The sequence below is a fragment of the Hippopotamus amphibius genome, chromosome 3 (assembly GCF_030028045.1).
Source record: "Hippopotamus amphibius kiboko isolate mHipAmp2 chromosome 3, mHipAmp2.hap2, whole genome shotgun sequence".
Taxonomy (NCBI): Eukaryota; Metazoa; Chordata; class Mammalia; order Artiodactyla; family Hippopotamidae; genus Hippopotamus; species Hippopotamus amphibius.
In genome coordinates, this window is record NC_080188.1 from 189,108,894 (window position 1) to 189,130,352 (window position 21,459).

Below are 21,459 nucleotides of genomic sequence, written 5' to 3' on the forward strand. Positions count from 1 at the left end.
CCAGGATTTCAGTTTGTTACCACCATCTTTGTTGAAGACTGTGACCATGTTAAAGTTTTTATCCTCTTTACCTGGATAATCACCCTGGTGATGTGAAAGTCTCTTTCTTTCTCCCTGTCTAAACTAAGAATCTGAGATTTGCAGAAGAGTTAAGAGCTCTATATTCACATTCTTAGAGCGTCCAATATGGTACTAGATGAATGATGGAAGAGAAATTCTGTTATTTTTATGTCTGAAATGGGTCCATTCTATGATCCTTCTATTGAGAAAGGAAACTTTTCTGTTTGGGTTTAGGGCCTGGAGAAGTAAATAGTTAAGATTTTTTTTTTTTTTTCTCATTCTGTCAATCTACTTCTCCATGTAACACTTCTTTCCTTAACAGAGCAGGCAAATAGCAGAGTTCATTTAGCAAGATAAAGATCTTAAAATACACGAACGTTTCTATTTAATGGGACTATAACTTGTTTTTGTACCCTTGAAGGTTCTTAATGCCTTTAGACAGGCACAGTAACTTATTTTAATAGATACACTAATAAAAAAGAAGAGAGCTTTCAATTTGCATGTCGTGCTGAGCTGAAATCTGTATTTAAATGCATCTGGGTCTCCCTTTGCTAGTTGGCTAGCAATTAATCATGATTACAGTGTTTGATTGCCTAACACCTACAGGCCATTAGCAAGAGACTGTTTCTAAGTACCATAGGACCCATATTCTATTGTTGTATTATTTGAATCAGACTTTCATCATAATGTAGACTACAACTGCAGAGCTAGCTACCTACATAACATACTTGGATACATATAGATATAGATTTATAGATGTATATTCTAGAGACAAGGTGATTTCAGGAAAACACTAAGAATTTGATGGCATTAAATTTAGAAAATGAAAGATACAGCCAAGTAAGCAGTGTCACAAATCTATTTTTTTTTTTTTAGGTTCCTTTACTACTGCCCCAAAGCAGTTAGGGATCCTACTAAAGACTATTCAAAAGTGACTAAGAATGTTCAGATGAACCTTAGCCAAATACATAGCTGCATCATTGAAGTTTACCCTAGACACACATAATGCACATCTGTTCTTCAGGCTCATTGAACAACAGACTGCTCCAGTACATCTGATAACATTCATTAGTTCTTTGAAAGATGAAGTCACATGCGAAAGTCACATAGCTATTGATTTTCAGCACAGTTTCTGGTCTGTATGAAACCTTTATTCTATTTCTAGCCTATTGTAAACAAAATTTTTTTAAAGGCATTGTCTATATCTAAATCAGTACATTGTGTTCACTGAGATAATTTTAATTCCACAGGCTATGCAAGAAGATATGCAACTTGAAATGACAACAAAAAACAGTAAGAATGAGAAAGAAAAAAAGAAAGAAGGAGAGAAGGAAGAAAAAAGTTTAAAAAAAGAGGAAGAAAGCAAAAAAGAATCACAGCAATTCAGCGACAGTGCCAAGACAAGGAAAACAGCGTATATATTTAGCAAGACTCTTCAGTGAATGTTAAGCACTGGGGTAAAAAGCATTTCACTTACTATCAGGCCATCCCGTGGAAAATATAATTTCCTCAAAACCATTTGGAAACATTCATTCAGAGTTAATATTAAGCAACCCAAACATCCTGTCATTTAATTTTTGCATTTCAGTCTGAAAATTTAGGCACAATGGCAATAAATCCAAGAAGCTTTTAAATCAAATAATTTTAAACTGTTTTTTATTCCCCTCAGCATATGTGTGTGACTGTATAAAAGTCTGTATAAATTTGGGGAATGTTATTTTACATAATTTTTGTAAGAAAAAAAGTAATCAGCTATGTGTTTATGGGAAATTAAAGTCCTTATAATTTCACTAAAAATATACTAATAATTGCTAACCCTGAAATTCCAATAGAGTAAATGCTACCTAGTCAATTCCATTAAAAAAGGGAATATAGGCCTCATGGAGATCACAATTTAAAAGTGTGTAAAAGAATAACATATGCAGTAAGGGAACTCCTTGGTGGTCCAGTGGTTAGGACTTCACACTTCCACTGCAGGGGGCGCCTGGGTTCCATCTCTGGTCGGGGAACTAGGATCCTGCAAGCCGAGTGGCTGAAAAAAAATCTTAAAAAAATATAATGTATAAAAAGAAGTATAGTTTATATCATCCAGGTGGATATGTCCTCAACATTCCATTAGTCCTATGTGAAATTGCTGTAAATTCCTGAACATGTTTTAATTCCAATCCTTAATCATGAAAACTTCTCATGTTTATATATTGTTTATGGCAGTGTTATTCAAATGTATAAATAAATTGACAGCAGTTGAGTGGGTTCCAATAAAATAGCCAATCAAGCAACAACTATAAAAATGAAAAAAACATTGTTTACTGTATATCACAAATGTTAAATGTAAGGTTAAGTTCTATTTTTCATTTGGAATTTTGTTGTACTAGTGTGATAAAGCTTCATTTTGCTGTAAAACCAAGCAACCCTAAATTCTCACAATTTTAAACAATCTACATTTATTTACTGCTCAACTGACATGACATTGTGAGTTGGCTGGGGACCCCACTGCATACCGTTGTCTGGTAACTCATCATGATGAGTAAGTATATGACAGTGTTTCTTTGGTTGTTGTTATGATATAAAGCTATTTAATGGCACTTTGAGCCTATTTATGGCAAATCCAAAATCTTATACAGATGCTTGCTCAAGTTATATATTGTATAAAATTTAAAATAATAATAACTTAATAATAGAACTACCATATCCCACTCTTGAGTGTATATCTGAAAAAAACAAAAACACTTATTTGGAAAGACACATGTACCTCAGTGTTCAAAGCAGCATTATTTACAACTACCAAGATACGGAATCAACCTAAGCGTCCATCAACAGATGAATGGATAAAGACATATTCCACACAATGGAATACTACTTGGTTATAAAAAAGAATGAAATTTTGCCATTTGCAACAACACGGATGGACCTGGAGGGTATTATGCTAAGTATAAATAAAATAAGTCAGAGAAAGACAAATACTGTATGCTACTAAAATACAACAAGCTAGTTAATATAACCAAAAAGAAGCAGACTTCCAGATATAGAGAACAAAGTAGTGGTTACCAGTGGGGAGAGGAAAGGGGGAGGGGCAACATAGGGGTAGGGGATTAAGAAGTACAAACTATTATGCATACAACAAGCTACAAGGATATATTGTACAACACAGGGAACATAGCCAATATTTACAATATCTATAAATAAAGTGTAAACTTAAAAATTGACATCACTCTATTACACACCTGCAACATATAGTATTGTACATCAACTGTATATCTATAAAAACAAAGAATTCATGGAAAAAAATAGTAATAACCTATTTCTCTAATCTGGGTAAAATCAAAGTGAAAGCCAGGAAATAAGTGTATTTTTTTAAAAACACTACTTACATGTAAAAAAACAAAAAAACAAAACAAAACAAAACAAAAAAACACTACTTACAGCAGATCCTTATACTACATATAGTAAATATTAAGAAGTTAAGAAGAGAGAAATAATGAGAATTACATTGTCTTTGATGAGGGAAAGGCATTTTTTAAGTGATAAGTGCTAGGTCATAGTACAGAGCCATCACAGTACATATAAGAGGCTTACAAAAAATATTTGAAAAACTTTGGTTTTCAGACAAAAATTAAGTTGATTATAATTAATTTCAAGTATGTCATCAACATTTCCTGAATATTTTCATGAAAATAGGCATGACCTCAGTAAAAAACATTTAAAAGATATCTGAACACATACACAGGTCTTATATATTTTAATAAATAATGTGAATTATTTATTCTACGAAAAATACATTTGTGTAAATAAGACATTTATTTACTCTTAAAATATTAAGTAACAAATTATACTAAATATTGAGAATACAAGAGTGAAGAAGATCTAGGCATTCTTCTTCCCCTCAACAGTTTTTATTCTACAAGAGAACACAGAATTTTTTAAACAGCATACAAGCTTTTCACAAGTGCTTAAAGAATGATTTAAAAGATAAAGATGAGAGCGAAAGAGTTGTTTTAGGTAGAATAACAAGGAGGCCTCCGTAATGTAGTGAGCTTTAAAGCTGATACCTAAAAGATGAAAAGAATTCATTTCAAGATCCAAGGGGAAAGTGTATTGAGAACAATCTAAACTGGAAGGATTGATGTGTTCCACAGACTACCTTAAAGCCAGACTACTGATTTTAGATCTAATAGCTGAAGAACTTAATAAGTCTTCACTTCCATCCTTCCAACAAGAGGAAGCTGGACAAACTGAAAATTAGTGACTTCTTGGGCTTATTTGAGACTGCAGGTTGTAGGGTAAGCGACCACTCCAACATCTAGAGAGAAAGTCACATCAGGAGAGAGATAGCAACTGAGAATTACCAGCATAGAGCAGTAGGCACTGGAGGCTTGAAATGGTAGAACACTTGAACACTAATTTTGATGAATTGCTGCAGGCTGAGTGTCCACTAATGTAAGAATGAGAAACTGCTGAGCCCCATCTCAAATCCCTTCAAACTTTCACACCAGTGTTTTGGATGACGATTCCTAAAATTCCTTGGTGGCTATGGCAGAGGCAAGGGAAGAGATCATTATGAAATACACCCCAAGCCCTCTTCATTATTCAGATTAAAGAGTTCGCTAGAACACAATTCTGGAACCTTATTCCGGCTGAGGAAAGGGAATTCCCCTCCACTCCAGCTACCTTCCACTTCCTATCTCACCCAAGGTGAGGGGGTAGGGGGAGGGAGGAAGGCAACATTTTATAGGGCTCAGCAATTCAAGGAAGTACACTGGAAACGCTGTAGCAAGGAAATTGAGCAGGGAGCAGAGTGAAGAAAAGCTATACTACCATTGAAGAAACATTTATAATGACCATGATCCCAAGACAGAGTTCACTAAAACACTTACATTTAATCAGAAGACTATAGAACACTTCTCTTGCCTTATATCTTAACCAAAACACCAATAGAGCTCCAAGATAATAACCATAAAATACAGCTGAAAAAAAGCTTCTTCCTATCTGAGGAAGAGTACATAGGGAATCCAAAGTCCAGAAAAAAGAAAAACACTTGGATACTGGTGAAATGAAATCTCATGGTACCGAGAGGAGAGTTGACGGTCCTAGGTGCTGCATACAGGGAGTGTTTCAATAAAGAAGATGTGAACTGTTGCTAACAGTGCTGATAGTTTGAGTCTGATGACCTGATATGTCCATTTAATGTGAAAAGTGGACATCTCAGGTGACCTTCACCAAAGTACAGTAATTTCTGTATAATGGAGATAGGAGACAAATTGATATATACTTGCTTACCTTATAATAAATGTATGCTCTATCCCAAGAGATTGACATTTTATAAAGTGCTAGGTTCAGTCATGTATATAGTGGAATGATATAAAGGAACAAAGAACAGCAAACAAAAATTGATATCGGTGTTAACTGGAAGTTGCTAGTCTTATAATAGTAAAACTTTTGATGACAAATGGTTTCCTATTTATTACCTACATAATAAATAAAGACATATCCTCAGAGGGAAATATATATATACATATTTATAAAATACAAAAAATGAAATGTAAGTTAGCAATCAAGATGAAACTTTAAGATGTAATATTGGAAAAAGCATGTCATCATAAGCAATTTGGAGGGGTAACACTGAATTATGAAAATATACCATTTTCACTTAAATATTTTCTAAAATATAACAAGGCATTATAACTATTTTTCCTCTATTTTTTCAAAATATTGACTATGCATAAATATAAAATTGAATATGAACCTATAAAATCAGAGAACTTTTATTTAGTGGATTCTGAGCTACTGTGTATTTTCCTGATTCTGCTAAGAGGAAGAATGTCTTTTAGCTGAACAATAAACAACTAAAGTTATAAGCTTATTCATTTTTATCTACACAATTTTCAACACATTTCCTTTTTTAGAAACATACCATGTTCTTTTCACTATCAACATAACACTTGAAAAAAAGAAAATGTAGATTTCAGATTGGATAATTCCACATTTCTATTTAAAAATTAAATAATATATGCTATGACTATCGATTAGATAAATACAAATCCAGAACTCATGTAATTGCTTGTCTACTGTCATAAAGACAAACTTCAGTTACTGATGATATCATTTTACACTTGGCTTAACAAATTGTGGTAATGAATATGGACATACATTTAAAATAACGTGCTTATTTCCTTTTGTGTGTATGTGTGTGGTGTCACATTTTTATTTTCATATTATACAGTTTAGGTAACAAGATTATCACAAATAATTTGGATAATACCAATATTGTTTAGTGACTGCATGTCTTAAAATGATTGCTAGAGGGAAAAAAATCTGTCCTTACAATGCTCATGTAGCTGTTTCTTGCTGTTACCAGATATCACCCTTACATATGGTAATATAGAAGTTGTACCCATTTATAAAAACAGATGTCCAATATATATTCATACATAGGTTGTATAGGTTTCTGAATATGCAAAAATGAGGAGGTATGGTAAAACACTGATTTATCCTCCATTCAAAAAGTTGTCTTTTATTTATTCATGTGTTTCAGCAAGGATAGTAAAGAAAGATTTAATGACAGCAAGCTCAATTTCTATAACAATTATACCACAGAAAACTAATGGCTCAAACTCATAGAAGTTTGCCTCACTCCGACAGTTCAAGAAGGGTATTTATGTTAGGGGTATCTCTCTTCCACATGTTGATTCACAGACCCAGCTTCCTTTTTCTTTTCTTTTTTTTTCAGTCATCACCAAACCTAGAGCCTCAGAAAACTCTTAAACCATATAGTGAAATGGGAAATAAACTAAGAAGAAATTCTGTTATGAATAGCCTTGTCCTGGAAGTAATACAAAACGTCTGCTTCCATTGTATTGGTAATAACAAGTAACAAGACCATAGTTAATGTAAGAAGATAGACTGGTGGTGTGGAGCTGAGTTGAGGTGTGGGGGGTGCTTGAAATGTAGCTTTTTGAAAAAAGCTAAGTAATTACTTCCCAGATAATTCCATACTAATCAGAAACAAGAATGGATTTTGGCTAAAACTTAGAGGTCCTTGCCACAGTCCAACCTCTGACCAGAAGAAATCTGTTTACACTTTTTTTTATAGGGATATGATACACTTAGCCCCTACCCAAGAAAGAAGGCCTGAAGTTACATCCCTTTTTTACCTGAAAGTTCAGAGTCTCTGTGTGACACTTTTCTCTATCAGATACAGATTTCTTTCTTCATGTTTTCATAGTACATAAACTACAAGTCAAGCAAATTACCCCACCTCTATCGAAACCATCATAGAACGGAGACTGAAAAATCACAATTAACAATCAGACTAGATATGAGAAGAATAAGGACACAATAGTCACTAGCTGGTAACAAAGATGTAATCCTACTGCATAGATAAATGGAGACTCCAGCCAGGCAGAGGAGGAAGTCCTTCAATTAGATCCTAGATCTGTTCTCTGAGAGGAACTCTTCCATCAACCTCTAAGGATGATGTCCTTTTGGGAAGTTGCAAATCTTTCAGTTATTTTCTAAATGGGCCAATTACAAAGAAGCTAAAGATGTTTGAGAATTCTGGGAGTCAAGACCTTCCTAATGACTAAATTCTGGAATTGAAGAATGAGGACTTTGGTAAACCCAATCTTTGTTACACTATATTATGTAAAAAGCCAACTTTTCAACAAAAAATTATGAGACATGAAAATAAATACAAAAGTATGCAACAACTTGGGAAAAAATTAGCTAGCAAAATATATCTCTGAGCAGGACTCAAGAAACAAAAATTTTAAATCAGCTGTATGTGTACATTTAAAGAACTAAAAGAAACTGTGATAAAATAAAGGACAAATAACAATGATGTCTCATCAAATATTTAACATCAACAAAGAAAAATAATGTAAAAGCACAAAATGGAAATTCATTCTGAAATTAAAAGGTAAAATAAGTGAAATTAAAAATATATATTAGAAAATCTCAACAATAGATTTGAACTGGAAGAAGAATCAGTGTACTTAAAGAAATGTCACTAGAGATTATCCATTCTCACGAACAGAAGGAAAAATGAAAGGAGAAAAATAAACAGAGCCTCAATGACTGTGGGACACTGGTGACCACATCAACACATGCACAAAGGAAGCCAGAGAATGAGAGAAGAAAATGCAAAAGGCAGAAAATCATTTGAAGTAAGAAAGAAAATTAATCTTCCAAGAAGCTCAGTGACTCCAAGAAGAATAAACACAAAAAAGGATTCACACCTAGATACATCATAGTGAAGTTGACAAAGTCAAAGAAAATCTTGAAGGCAGTGAAAGAAAAACAATTTATCACATACAAGGGATCTTTAGTAAGATTAACATTTGACTTCTCTTCAGAAACCATGGAGGTCAGAAGACAAGAAAACGGCATATTTGAAATGTTGTAAGGAAAAGATTTCAAAGAGATATTGTATATCCAGCAAAACACTTCTTCAAAAAATAATGGAGCTATTAAGACATTTCAAGATAAATAAAACTGATAAAATTTGTTGCTAGCAGACCTGTCCTACAAAAAATAGTAAGGGAGTTCTTCAGGCTGAAATTAAAGGCTACTAAATAGTGATAAAAATCTACAGGAAAAAAGGAATAAAATACCTAGGAGTATACCTGCCTAAGGATGCAAAAGATCTGTATGCAGAAAACTTTAAGACACTGATGAAAGAAATCAAAGATGACACAAACGGAGGGACATACCATGCTCCTGGATTGGAAGAATCGACATAGTGAAAATGACTGTACTACCCAAAGCAATTTAGAGATTCAATGCAATCCCTATCAAATTACCAATGGCATTTTTCACAGAACTAGAGCAAGAAATTTTACAATTTGCATGGAAACGCAAAAGACCCTGAATAGCCAAAGCAATCTTGAGAAGGAAAGATGGAGTTGGTGGAATCAGGCTTCTTGACTTCAAACTATACTACAAGGCCATAGTGATCAAGACAGTATGGTACTGGCACAAAAAGAGAAAGGAAGATCAATGGAATAGAAGAGAGAACTCAGAGGTAAGTCAAATACATATGGGCACCTTATCTTTGATAAAGGAGGCACGAATATACAATGGAAAAAAGACAGCCTCTTCAATAAGTGGTGCTGGGAAAATTGCACAGCTACATGTAAAAGAATGAAATTAGAACACTTCCTAACACCATACACAAAAAGAAACTCCAAATGGATTAAAGACCTACATGGAAGGCCAGACACTATAAAACTCCTAGAGGAAAACATAGGCAGAACACTCTATGACATCCATCAAAGCAAGATCCTTTTGGACCCACCTCCTAGAATCATGGAAAGAAAATCAAGAATAAACAAATGGGACTGCATGAAACTTAAAAGCTTTTGCACAGTGGAAGAAACCATAAACAAGACAAGAAGGCAACCCTCAGAATGGGAAAAAAGAGTTGCCAATGAAACAACGGACAAAGGATTAACCTCCAAAATATACAGGCAACTCATGCAGCTTAATACCAATAAAGCAAATAACCCAATTCACAAATGGGCAGAAGACCTAAATAGACATTTCTCCAAAGAAGACATACAAATGGCCAACAAACACGTGAAAAGATGTTCAACATCACTAATTATCAGAGAAATGCAAGTCAAAGCCACAATGAGGTATCACCTCACACCAATCAGAATGGCCATCATCACAAAATCTGGAAACAACAAATGTTGGAGAGGGTGTGGAGAAAAGGGAACCCTCCTGCACTGTTGGTGGGAATGTAAGTTGGTACAGCCACTATGGAAAACAGTTTGGAGGTTCCTTAAAAAACTACAAATAGAACTACCATATGATCCAGTAATCCCACTCCTGGGCATATATCCAAAGAAAACCATAATCCCCAAAAAAAATGTACCATAATGTTTATTGCAGCACTATTTACAATAGCCAGGACATGGAAGCAACCGAAATGTCCATCAGCAAATGAATGGATAAAGAAGATGTGGCAAATGTATACAATGGAATATTACTCAGCTATAAAAAGGAATGAGATGGAGCTATATGTAATGAGGTGGATAGACCTAGAGTCTGTCATACAGAGTGAAGTAAGTCAGAAAGAGAAAGATAAATATTGTATGCTAACTTATGTATACGGAATCTATAAATGGTACTGATGAACTCAGTAACAAGACAAGAATAAGGACGCAGATGCAGAGAATGGACTGGAGATCTCGAGGTTTGCAGGGGTGGGGGGGTGAAAGGGAAGCTAGATGAAGTGAGAGAGTAGCATAGACATATATATACTACCAACTGTAAAATAGATAGCCAGTGGGAAGTTGCTGTATAACAAAAGGAGTTCAACTCCAGGATGGATGATGCCCTGGAGGACTGGGACTGGGAGGTGGGGGGGAGTCGAGGGAGAGAGGGTATATGGGGATATGTGTATAAATACAGATTACTGACCTTGGTGTACCTCAAAAACTGGTACAAGAGTGTAAAGCAATCATATTCCAATAAAAAAATTGTAAAAAAAAAATCTACAGGAAGAAATAAAGATTGCTTAAATAAAGGTAACTACATGGATAAATACAAATGATAGTATAAATGTATTTTGTAACCCTTTTATTCTCAAATTTATTTAAAATAAGACTGGATTAAACAATAATTATAAGTCTATGTTGACTGTCTGACAGTATATAAAGACAAATAGGTGGGTTTTTTTTATAGGAATTTAAGGATAGTTCACTTTTTGAAAATCAATCAATGTAATATACCATAAATAAAAATGTATGATCACCCTAATAGATGTAGAAAACAAGATTTGAAAAAAATCCAATGCTTTTTCATGATTAAAAATAAAATTCAACACAATATGAATTGAAGAGAATTTCCTCAATCTGGTATAGATCATCTATTAAAATAAATCACAGCTAGCATCATAATTAACGAGGAAAGACTTATTCCACCCTGAGGTCAGGAACAACACAAGGATTTCTGTTCTTGCCACTTCCACTGTATATTTTAGTGGCAGTTCTAACCAGAAACATTAGATTAGAAAGTAAAAGTTGTACAGATTATGAAGTAAAAAGTAAAAATATATCCATTTGCAGCTGACTACTCTTGTTGACAAAAAATCCCAGAGAATACAATAAAATACTATGAAAACCAAGATGTGAGTTAAGCAAATTTACAGAATACAAGATTAATATACAGAACTCAAGTAAATTTCTATACATAAGCAATAAAGATAAGATTAAGAAAAAAATTATTTGCAGCATCATCAAAAAGAATAAAATACTTAGGAATATAATCAATAAAGGACATGCAAGATGCATATATTGTAAACTAAAAATTATCTTTGCCAGAAATTAAAGACCTGAATAAATGGAAAGACATTCCATGTTCATGAATTGAAAGTCTTAATATTGTTAAAATATCAAGAATTCTATGCAACCCCTAACAAAATCCCAGTTGCCTTAATTGACAAATTGATCCAAAATTTTTTATGGAAATTCAAGTTACCCAGAATAGTCAAAATAAGCTTCAATCAAAAGAAAAAAGAATGAAGGGCTCATTTTCAAAACTAACTACAAAGCTTCATTAAGACAGTGTGGTAATGGTACAACTATAGACATATGTATCATTGGAATAGAATTGACAGTCCAAAAATAAATTCTTAATTTATTTATGATAGATTCATTTTCAACAAGGATGTAAAGATAATCTAAAGGGAAAAGAGTAGCCCTTTCAGCAAATTGTTTCTGGGCTAACTGGATATCCAAATGCAAAAGAATAAATTGAACTCCCTCACACCATATAAAAAAATCACTAAAAATGAAACAAACACTGGAAAATAATATCTAAAAGTACAAAACTCTTAAAGAAAACCTAAGAGTCCATTTGCACTACTTTATGTTAAGCAGTGATTTCTTAGATCTGAGGTCAAAAGTCCAAATGACAAATTAATTAATTTCATTCAAAATTAAAAGCTTTCATACTTCAAAGGACATCACTGAAGAAGTGGAGAGAAAACTCAAAGACAGAAGAAAATATTTGCAAACCATATATCTAACAAGACCTGTGTATCTAAAATCCGTAAATACCTCTCAGAAGTCAATAATAGCCCAATTAAAACTAGACAAAGGATGTAAATAGAAGTCCTACAAAAAGGATATGCATTAAGGAGATGCAAATCAAAACTCCAATGAGCTACCATTTTTCATCCACTAGGATTGGCTACAAGCAAAAAGATAACAGATGTTGGCAAAAATGGAGAAATGGAGGCTCTCATACATTGCTGGGGGAATGTAAAATGGTGCAGCTGCTTTATAAAACAGTTTGCAGTTCTTCAGAAGGTAAAACGTAAGGTACCATACGATGCAGCAATTTCACTCCTAGATGTATGCCCAAGTGAAATGAAAACATTAATCCTCACAAAAACATGTGCATGCATGTACTTAGCAGAATCATTGATAGTAGGCTGTATAAGAAACTCAAATGTTTATCATTTCATGAGTGAATAAGTAAAATGTGATATACCTATACAATGTAATATTATTTAGCAATAACAAAGAAGAACAGAGATAAGCTATGACATGGACAAACCTTGAAAACATTATGATAAGTGGAAGAAGCCAGTTACAAAATACCCATACACTGCATGATTCTATTTATACAAAATGCCCAGAATAGGCAAATCTCTAGAGACAGAAAGCACTTCAGTGTTTTCTAAAGTCTGGGGAAAGGGTAATAGGGATTACCTGTTATTGGGTATAGAATTTTTCTTGGTTTTGTTTTGTTTTTTGTTTTGTTTTGTATTTTTTTTGTGATGAATGTTTTAAAAGTAAAACATGGTGATGGCTGGACAACTCTGTAAATATACTAAACCACTGAACTGTCCACTTTAAAATGGTGAATTTTATGATATGCAAATCATATCCTAAAATGCTATTAAAATCTAAAATTGTAAAAAAAATGGCTTTTTTCTTTTTAACCTTTTTGTTTCAGAATATATACTTCTTTTAAATAAAATATTTATTTTTAGCAAATTATTTTATTATTGATATTTTAAATTAATAAATATTTTAAAGTTAACAAAAAAACAATCTTTCCAAGGCTTACTTATGGTTACTTCGTCAATATATGTTTTTAAATAAACATTTGATACTTGCTTCCAATTAGTCCCATATTTTAGTAACACTACCAAATGCTCTTTGGAATGCAGAATTCTCATGCATGTGTCATTTCTTTTCTTCTTTGCTTTTATCCCTCCCTATATAAACTGAATGTGAAACTTCTGAAACCAAAGATTTATTGAGACTGCAACATCTTTAATTTGACCCTTGCAGTGGGACAGAGTTCCTGTGACTGAAAAATGGTAAAGGGATTTTGCCACTCAACGCCTATTCCAGTTTTATCTCCTACTGTTTGAAATCTAGATGCAGTTGCCTTCTCCAACGTTCACTCCAACTATCACTCTCATGCATCTAATGAATGCATGAAGTTATCTCTTTCCTCCAGTATCTTCCTAAAAACAACACAGAAAGTCAACAGACAATATTTGGGCTCCTTTGAAACCATCTTCCCTACAGATTGTAGACTCCATCTGTGCTTGATGTGCTTTCTATTACTATAGAAATCGCTTTATCAAATGTTTTCCATAACACAATACGTGTGTTCATTTTTCTTCTCAGGCTACAATAGCTGCTTCTTAGTATCTGCTACCCTACTGCTAAAACAATGCTACATGTTATATTGAAGAAGTTCCCTTACAGTACTTGTTTGTTGAACATATTTATCAAGGATTGGTGCCAAATGCTTTTATGCATCTTTTTTTTATACATCTTTATTGGAGTATAATTGCTTTACATTGTTATGTTAGTTTCTGCTGTACAACAAAGTGAATCACCTATATGTATACATATATCCCCATGTCCCCACCCTGTTGAGCCTCCCTCCAACCCTCCCTATCCCACCCCTCTAGGTTGTCACAAAGCACGGAGCTGATCTCCCTGTGCTATGCAGCAGCTTCCCACTAGCTATCAATTTTACACTTGGTAGTGTATATATGTCAATGCTACTCTCTCACTAAGTCCCAGCCTCCCCTCCCGCCTGTGTCCTCAAATCTGTTCTCTATGTCTGTGTCTTTATTCCTGCCCTGTCAGTGGGTTCATCAGTACCATTTTTCTAGATTCCATATATATGTGTTAGCATACGGTATTTGTTTTTCTTTTTCTGATTTACTCCACTCTGTATGACAGACTCTAGGTCCATACACCTCACTACAAATAACTCAATTAGGTGGTCATATAAACTTCACCTTAAATCTGTTCCTATTGTGAAATGCTTTGATTTTTTAATTTAAATCCAACCTAGCATTTATAAAATCAACTCCACTTTATAATTTGTATTATCCACTTTATATGTTACAATATTCAACTTACTTATATGTTAAAAAGTTGGCATTGTTTCTTTGTTTGTTTGTGTGTTTGCTTTTTGGCCACACAGCTTACCGAATTTCAATTTCCCCATCAGTTCAATCCCAACTTGGGCCATGGCAGTGAAAGTCTGGAAGCCCTCTCTGTTAATGAAGGATATTTGGTGTTAATTCTTTCCTTTTATCTTGCCAATTCTTTTAAAATTTTTGTAACATATGTTGTTGCAGAAATCCACCCCATGAGAAACTAAGCACCACACCCGAAGGGTTGAAGAACTCAGGTTTATTGAGCTGAGGGACCCAGACGAGCTAACACTCCAAAATTCTGGGTCTGGTTCCAGGTGCATTCTCTCCTTATATAGGTTAAGACACATAGCTACAGTTGGCATTAATTGATTGGCTACTCAGTTTCCATAGGCTACAGGTGATTATAGAGCTCTGGAGTTGCTAGGGGTTACATGCAAAGAGTTTTCAAACAAAGGTGAGCAGGGCCAGGAACAGAACATTCCATACTTATCTGATCATCTTTTAGGTTCCACTTGATTGTTAAAGTATTTTGTCCTCACTCTAGTGCAGCAAGCAGGTTTCACAGAAGCAGAGCAGGCAGAAAGCTATTCTCTAGCTGTGTATGAACTCCAGCTTTTCCTCATCAATGTAGTAAATTGTGAACTCTTTCATTTTTTACATAAGTTAAGTTGGTTTTCTTCTTTTTTTGATTAGCCCTGTTAAGACTTTATCAATTATTTTATTACTTGTCTGTTATCTACTTTACTGATTTCTGCTTTCTATTATTTCTTTCCTTCCAATTATTTAATGTTTAATTTGCCCATATTTTCTAGCTTCTTAAAATAGAAGCTTATAATTTAATTATTTTCTTCTTCTAAAATAGGTGCTCAGAGCTGAACTCAAAAAATTATTACATGTTGTATTTTCATTTTCATTTAAAACAAGCATTATATTTTACCTCTTCTGAATTCTTGTTTGCTCCATGGGTTGAGAATTGGGTTATTTCCTAATATTGAAGCTTTTCTAGTTATCTTGTTGATTTCTTAATTCATTCTATTTTTATTTTTCTTATTATTAAGGCGTTGGAGAAATAAAACATCCTAGGTCTCGTCAGTATTCCTGTAAAAAGCCCTAACTTTCTGGGATACTTCATATACCATGCAAATTAGATTGATAGCCATTTTTAAATTAAATTTCTCTGATTTGGAAGTATAATAAAGTTTATATTATCTCTATAAAATGACAAATGGTTATAACCAGCCTAGGTCCCTAGATTAAGGCCCAAGGTGCCAGAGTACCTGGATTGTTATCTTCCTAAGTATTTACATTTCTTCAAGTTGTGAGACCTTGAACTTGAAGATATCATGAGGTCACAAATAGCCTAGATGCATGGCACTATGGGCTCCCGGAAGATTTATTTGTATTCTGTCCCTACAGCTTGGTTTTTCAAGTCATCTAAATAAAATCATATGCTGTTGCCTTCCAATCAATCATTTTCATCTAACCCCTTTGGCAAATCATTGGGTCATGTATGTATGGGTTTATAGTTAGCCTGTATTCTGTTCCATCATTTTGTATGTTTTTTTTTCTCTTTCTAAAACCACTCCCTTTATTACCATATCTTTAAGCAATGCTTAACATTAGGCATTGAGAGTCCTCCAAAACTTTTCTCATATTTCAAAAATTGTGTTGGCTCTTCCAGTTATTTTGCTTTTCTGTATACACTTTTAAATGACTTTACTAATTTCTAAAAAAAAAAATCCTGTGATTTTCTTTGAAACTGACTGAATTGACAGATCACTTTAAAGAAAGCTGACAACTTACAGAAATTGAGTCTACTAATCCAAAAATACAGTAAATTTCTGTATTTATTTCTTTGATTTATTTCATCAGCATTTTACAATTTTAAATACATAAATATTTCACATATTTTGCTGTGTTAAAACCTAAGTATTTCACGTTTTAGGTGGTACTGTTAACGGCACTTCTCAAAAATTTTAGTTACTATTGTTCATTGCTATTATATACAAATATAATCAATTTTGTATAGTGACATATTTGATAAATGGCTAAATTCACATATAGAGTTCTATTAAATTTTTAGATTCTTTTAGAATTCTTTTTTGTAGATAATCAATGTTTGCAAATATAGAAATAGTATTATGTTAAATAAAAGTGATAATGGCAGAAATCTTTTTTAATTCCCAATCGTAGTGGAAAACCATTCAGTTATCTTCAATACTTGTGATAACTGTAGACATCTTCAGTAAGATGAATATTCCTTTCGATTCTAGTTTTGTAATGAGTTTTTTTTTAAATCATGACAATTTTCAATTTTATCAAATGCTGTTTCTACCTCTATTGAGAGGATCATAAGGTTTTTCTTCTTTATTTTGTTAATATCTGAATTACACTTATTGACATGTGAATGTAAAAACAACTTTATATTCCAGTATGAATCTTATGTGACCATGGAATATCATTCTTTACATATATTGTCAGCTTTGCTTTTCTAATACTGTATTTTTTTTTTTTTGCATCTCTGTCCAATAGATGCTCTCTCATTTATTTTCCTTATAATATCTTTTTTCCATCAGTGTAATGTTAACCTTATAAATGAGTTAGAATATTCTCCTTTATTCTGCAAGAACTTGTGCAGAATTGATATACCTTTCTTAAATGACTGGTAGGATTTGCAAGGGAAGCCATATGAGCCTCTAGTTTTCTATGTTATAAAGTTTCTGACTATGGATTCATCTGCCCTAATAGGTATAGGGCTATTCAGATTGAATATTTCTTCATGAGCAATCTTCCAAAGTTTCTTTCAAAGGATGTGTCCATTTTTATCTAAGTTACCAATTTGTGGGCATAGATTAGTTTGATTTTACTTCTCTATAGGCCTGAGAATATACTTTACATGATTTCAGTTATTTAAAATTCTTAAGGTTTTGTTTGTGGCCCAGAATATAGTCTATCTTGGTGAATGTTCCATATATATCTATTTCTGTTTCTCCATTTCTTTTTTTTTAAATTATTATGTCTGTATATTAAAAATTGATTTCTAGTCAAAACAATTTTTAAAGAGAAGAATAAACTTTAAGGTCTCACAATTTATGATTTCAAAACTTACTATAAATCTACAGTAATCAAAAAGAATGTGGCACTGGCATAAAGACAGACATATATACCAATAAAATAAAATAGCTCAGAAATAAACCCTCACATATATGGTCAAATAATTTGCACAAGGGTGCCAAGACCATTCAATGGAGAAAGGATTTTTTTTTTTTTTTGAACAAATAGTGTTAGGGAAACTGGATATGTATCTGCAAAAGAAAAAAGTTGGACCCTTATTTACACCATATGTAAATGTTAACTCAGAATGTATCAAAGTTCAGAAACATAAAGCTCTTAGAAGAAAATACAGTGGACAAGCTTCATGACATAAATATGGCAGTGATTTCTTAAATATGACACCAAGAGCACAGGCAACAAAAGAAAAAAAAAATAGATCAGTCTTTCAAAATTAAAAACTTTTGTGCATCAAGGGCAATATTAACAGAATGAAAAGGCAAACCATGGAAAGGGAGAAAATTGAAAATTAGGTATCTGATAAACGATTAGTATCCAGAATATATAAAGAACTCTTATAATTCAACAACAAAACAAACAACCAATTAAAGTATGGACAGAGTACTTGAATAGACATTTCTCCAAAGAGGACATAAAAATAGGCAATAAACACATTAAAAGATGCTCAACAACAGTGATCATTAAGGAAATGTTAATCAAAATCACAATGAGACAGTTCAACATACCCATTAGGAAGGTTATCGGAAAAAAAAAACCCACAGAAAATAACAACTGTTTGTAAGGATATGAAGAAACTTGAGCCCCTGTGCATTGCTGGTAGAAATGTCAAATGGTGTAGTCACCATGGAAAATAAAATGGTGGTTCCCCAAGAAAGTGAGCATAGAATTACTATTTGATTCAACAATTTCACTACTGGGTGTAGATATTGAAAATAACTGAAAGCAGGGACTCAAACAGTTCAGTTCGTACAGTTATGTTCACAACAGTAATATCCACTATAGCTAAAAGGAAGAGGAAACACAGGTGTCCATCAATAGATGAATGGATAAACAAAATCTTGTATATACCTACAGAATATTATTCAACCTTAAAAAGGTAGGAAATTCTGGCACATGTAACCATATGGATAAACCTCAAGGATATTATGCTAAGTGAAATAAGCCAGTCACAAAAGACAAATTCTATATGATTCCACTCATTTGTGATGCCTAGAATAGTCAAATTCACAGGGACAGAAAGTGGAATGGTGGTTGCTGGGGTGAAGGCAGGAGAAAATATGGAGTCAATATTCAATGCATATGGAATTCTGTTTGGGGTAGATAGAAAATGTTCTGGAGATATGTACATTCACAGCAGTGTTAATGTACATAATATCACTGAACCATGTAGTTTTAAATGATTAAAGTGGCAAATTTTATATTACGTATATTTCAACATAACTAAAAATGTGTTTCCAGTAGAGATCTTGTTTTTTTTTTCATCTCATGATATAATCTGTGTCCTTAAAGCCATTTAAATTAAAGGTTATTTTCATGTGATTGGATTAAAATATACCATCTTGCTTTTTTCTCTTTGTTGTATCTGATTTTCCTTGTCTTATTTCCTGCCTTCCTTTTTGTAATGTGAACTTTTTTTGTTTAATGTTCCATTTTATCTCTCTACTGACCCTCTTGAGTAAAATTTTGTGCCTCTTTTAAAAACGCTTTTAGTAGTTGCTATAGAGTTTACAATGTATTACAATAACTTAATTGGGGTCTATCTTTAAAAAATATTTTACCACTTTACCAGTAGTGTAAGGATCTTACAACACTATATTTCCAGTTCCTCTCTGCTATCCTTGTTTCTATTGTTGTTATACATTTTATTTTTATGTATTTCTAAACACATAATACATTGCTACAATTTTGCTTTACTTAAATTTTAGAGCCATTTAACAAGGAAAGATTCAATTTCCAGCATTTTATATTGTTTTTGTGTAAAGTCAAGTTGCTCTCTGATACCATATCTTTTCTGCTGGAATAAATACTTTTTAAAATATCTCATATAGCATTTTTGCTGGCAATAAATTCCCTGAATTTCAGTTTATCTGAAAGCAATGTTATTCTCCTAAATTTTAAAGAAAAATCTATATATTTTCATGATTATAGCATTTTAGAGTAGTATATTTTATTATTTCATACTATCTCAGGCAGACATTTCACACCAATCTTCTGTGACTATCAAAGTGAATGATAAGGTTTTCATTCTTGTCCTCATGAAATCCATTATGTTTTAGGCTAATTGTGCCCAATAAATATCGATAATCATTTTTATTCATTGGTAAGAAATTTATTTTATTGCTTCGATTGCTTTATAACAACCACTTAGTCTCTTAAAACAACCAATTACACAAGTCATAATCTTGAGTAGTTTTGATCTAGGCAGGCCTCATTTGTTCTCAGCAAATCTTGCTCATGTGTATATGGTTATTTATGTTAATTGGAGGTTTCTGGGCTACAATTTACTTCCGTTATATAACTGGAAGCTGGTTATCAATCTGTTGAAGAATCCTACTTCTCCACAAGGTTTCTTACCCACCTGCACATGAGCCCAATCTTGTTTATATGGTTGCAATTTTCTGACAGCAGTACAAGGAAAAGCTTAAGATATCATGAGACCCATGTAAAAATCAACCAAACAACACTCTTCCACAAGAGCTGAGATCAACAGAGTTGGTGAAAGAAGAGGCAAAGTGTTTGGAATTCCTTGGGACTTCCCCCTTTTCCCTGTTTGTAACTGGTCAAATAACTATAAAAAACTCAGCTATCCTATTTCCTTTCTTCTTTAATTTATGAAATTGAATTGAAGCACCTCTAAAACCCTTCCAGATATAAATGTTAGAATTCTGTCATCATCAACCAGTATTTCAATTTATTTCTCTGTCATTTAAGATAATGATAAAATTTATCTTTCAATTTTTGCTAAGAATGTAAAGATATGAAATACAACATAAACTGAATATTTCTCAGTGTTTGGGAAGGGGGGAGAAATCTGCATAGAATTATGCCTTTACCATGTACCACAGTGACATAAATGTGAGATTTACATCTATGAGTTAAAAACTAGGTTACTTTAAAATGTCTTTCATTTTGGAGGGTTCACCTATATGTTACTTGTATGTAAAACTAAGGCTAGGACTTCAAAATTTGGCTGGTAGAACACTTGTAAGCATAGAGGTAATGCTTTACTGAAACATTTAAATGACATTTACTATATTTACTGGGATGATATTAGCAGAATGTGTATTACTAGTTTTCTAATAACATAAAATATTCTTTCATTCTCATAAGCATGTGCCATTTCAACAATTGTGACAGAGTAGCGCATATTTCACATACTTTTGCTTTAAGCAAGACTTAAAATCTTTCTTAGTGTTTTAGAAATATCCAAGAATTATCTCCAGAGGATATCTGCCAGGGCTGTTAGGGCATGTACAAAACATTTGCCATAAAAATCAGGCAATATACTAGTAATATCAGATGCATAGATGAGTGCCTAATCAAAAAATCATCACATATTTGAGAAAATAGACACCATAAAAGAGAGACTAAACCAAATGTAGAATTAATACCTGATAAAAAGTTCGTAGCTAGATCAGAAGAGAACTTCAAAATATTATATTAATACTTGACATTATAGTCATTCTATCATTCTGTTATCTATATCTTCCATGATCCCAAATGATGTTTTCACACCATCCTCCCTCTTTTCAATCTTCCTCCACACAGTCTTTACTATCTATTTATATTGTTGATTTCTATATCACTGAGAATGTTGAAATAGAGTGCCATTTGCATTTAGAGTAATTACTGATAAGTAAAGACTTACTATTGCCATCTTATTAACTGCTTTGTGGCCGCTTTGT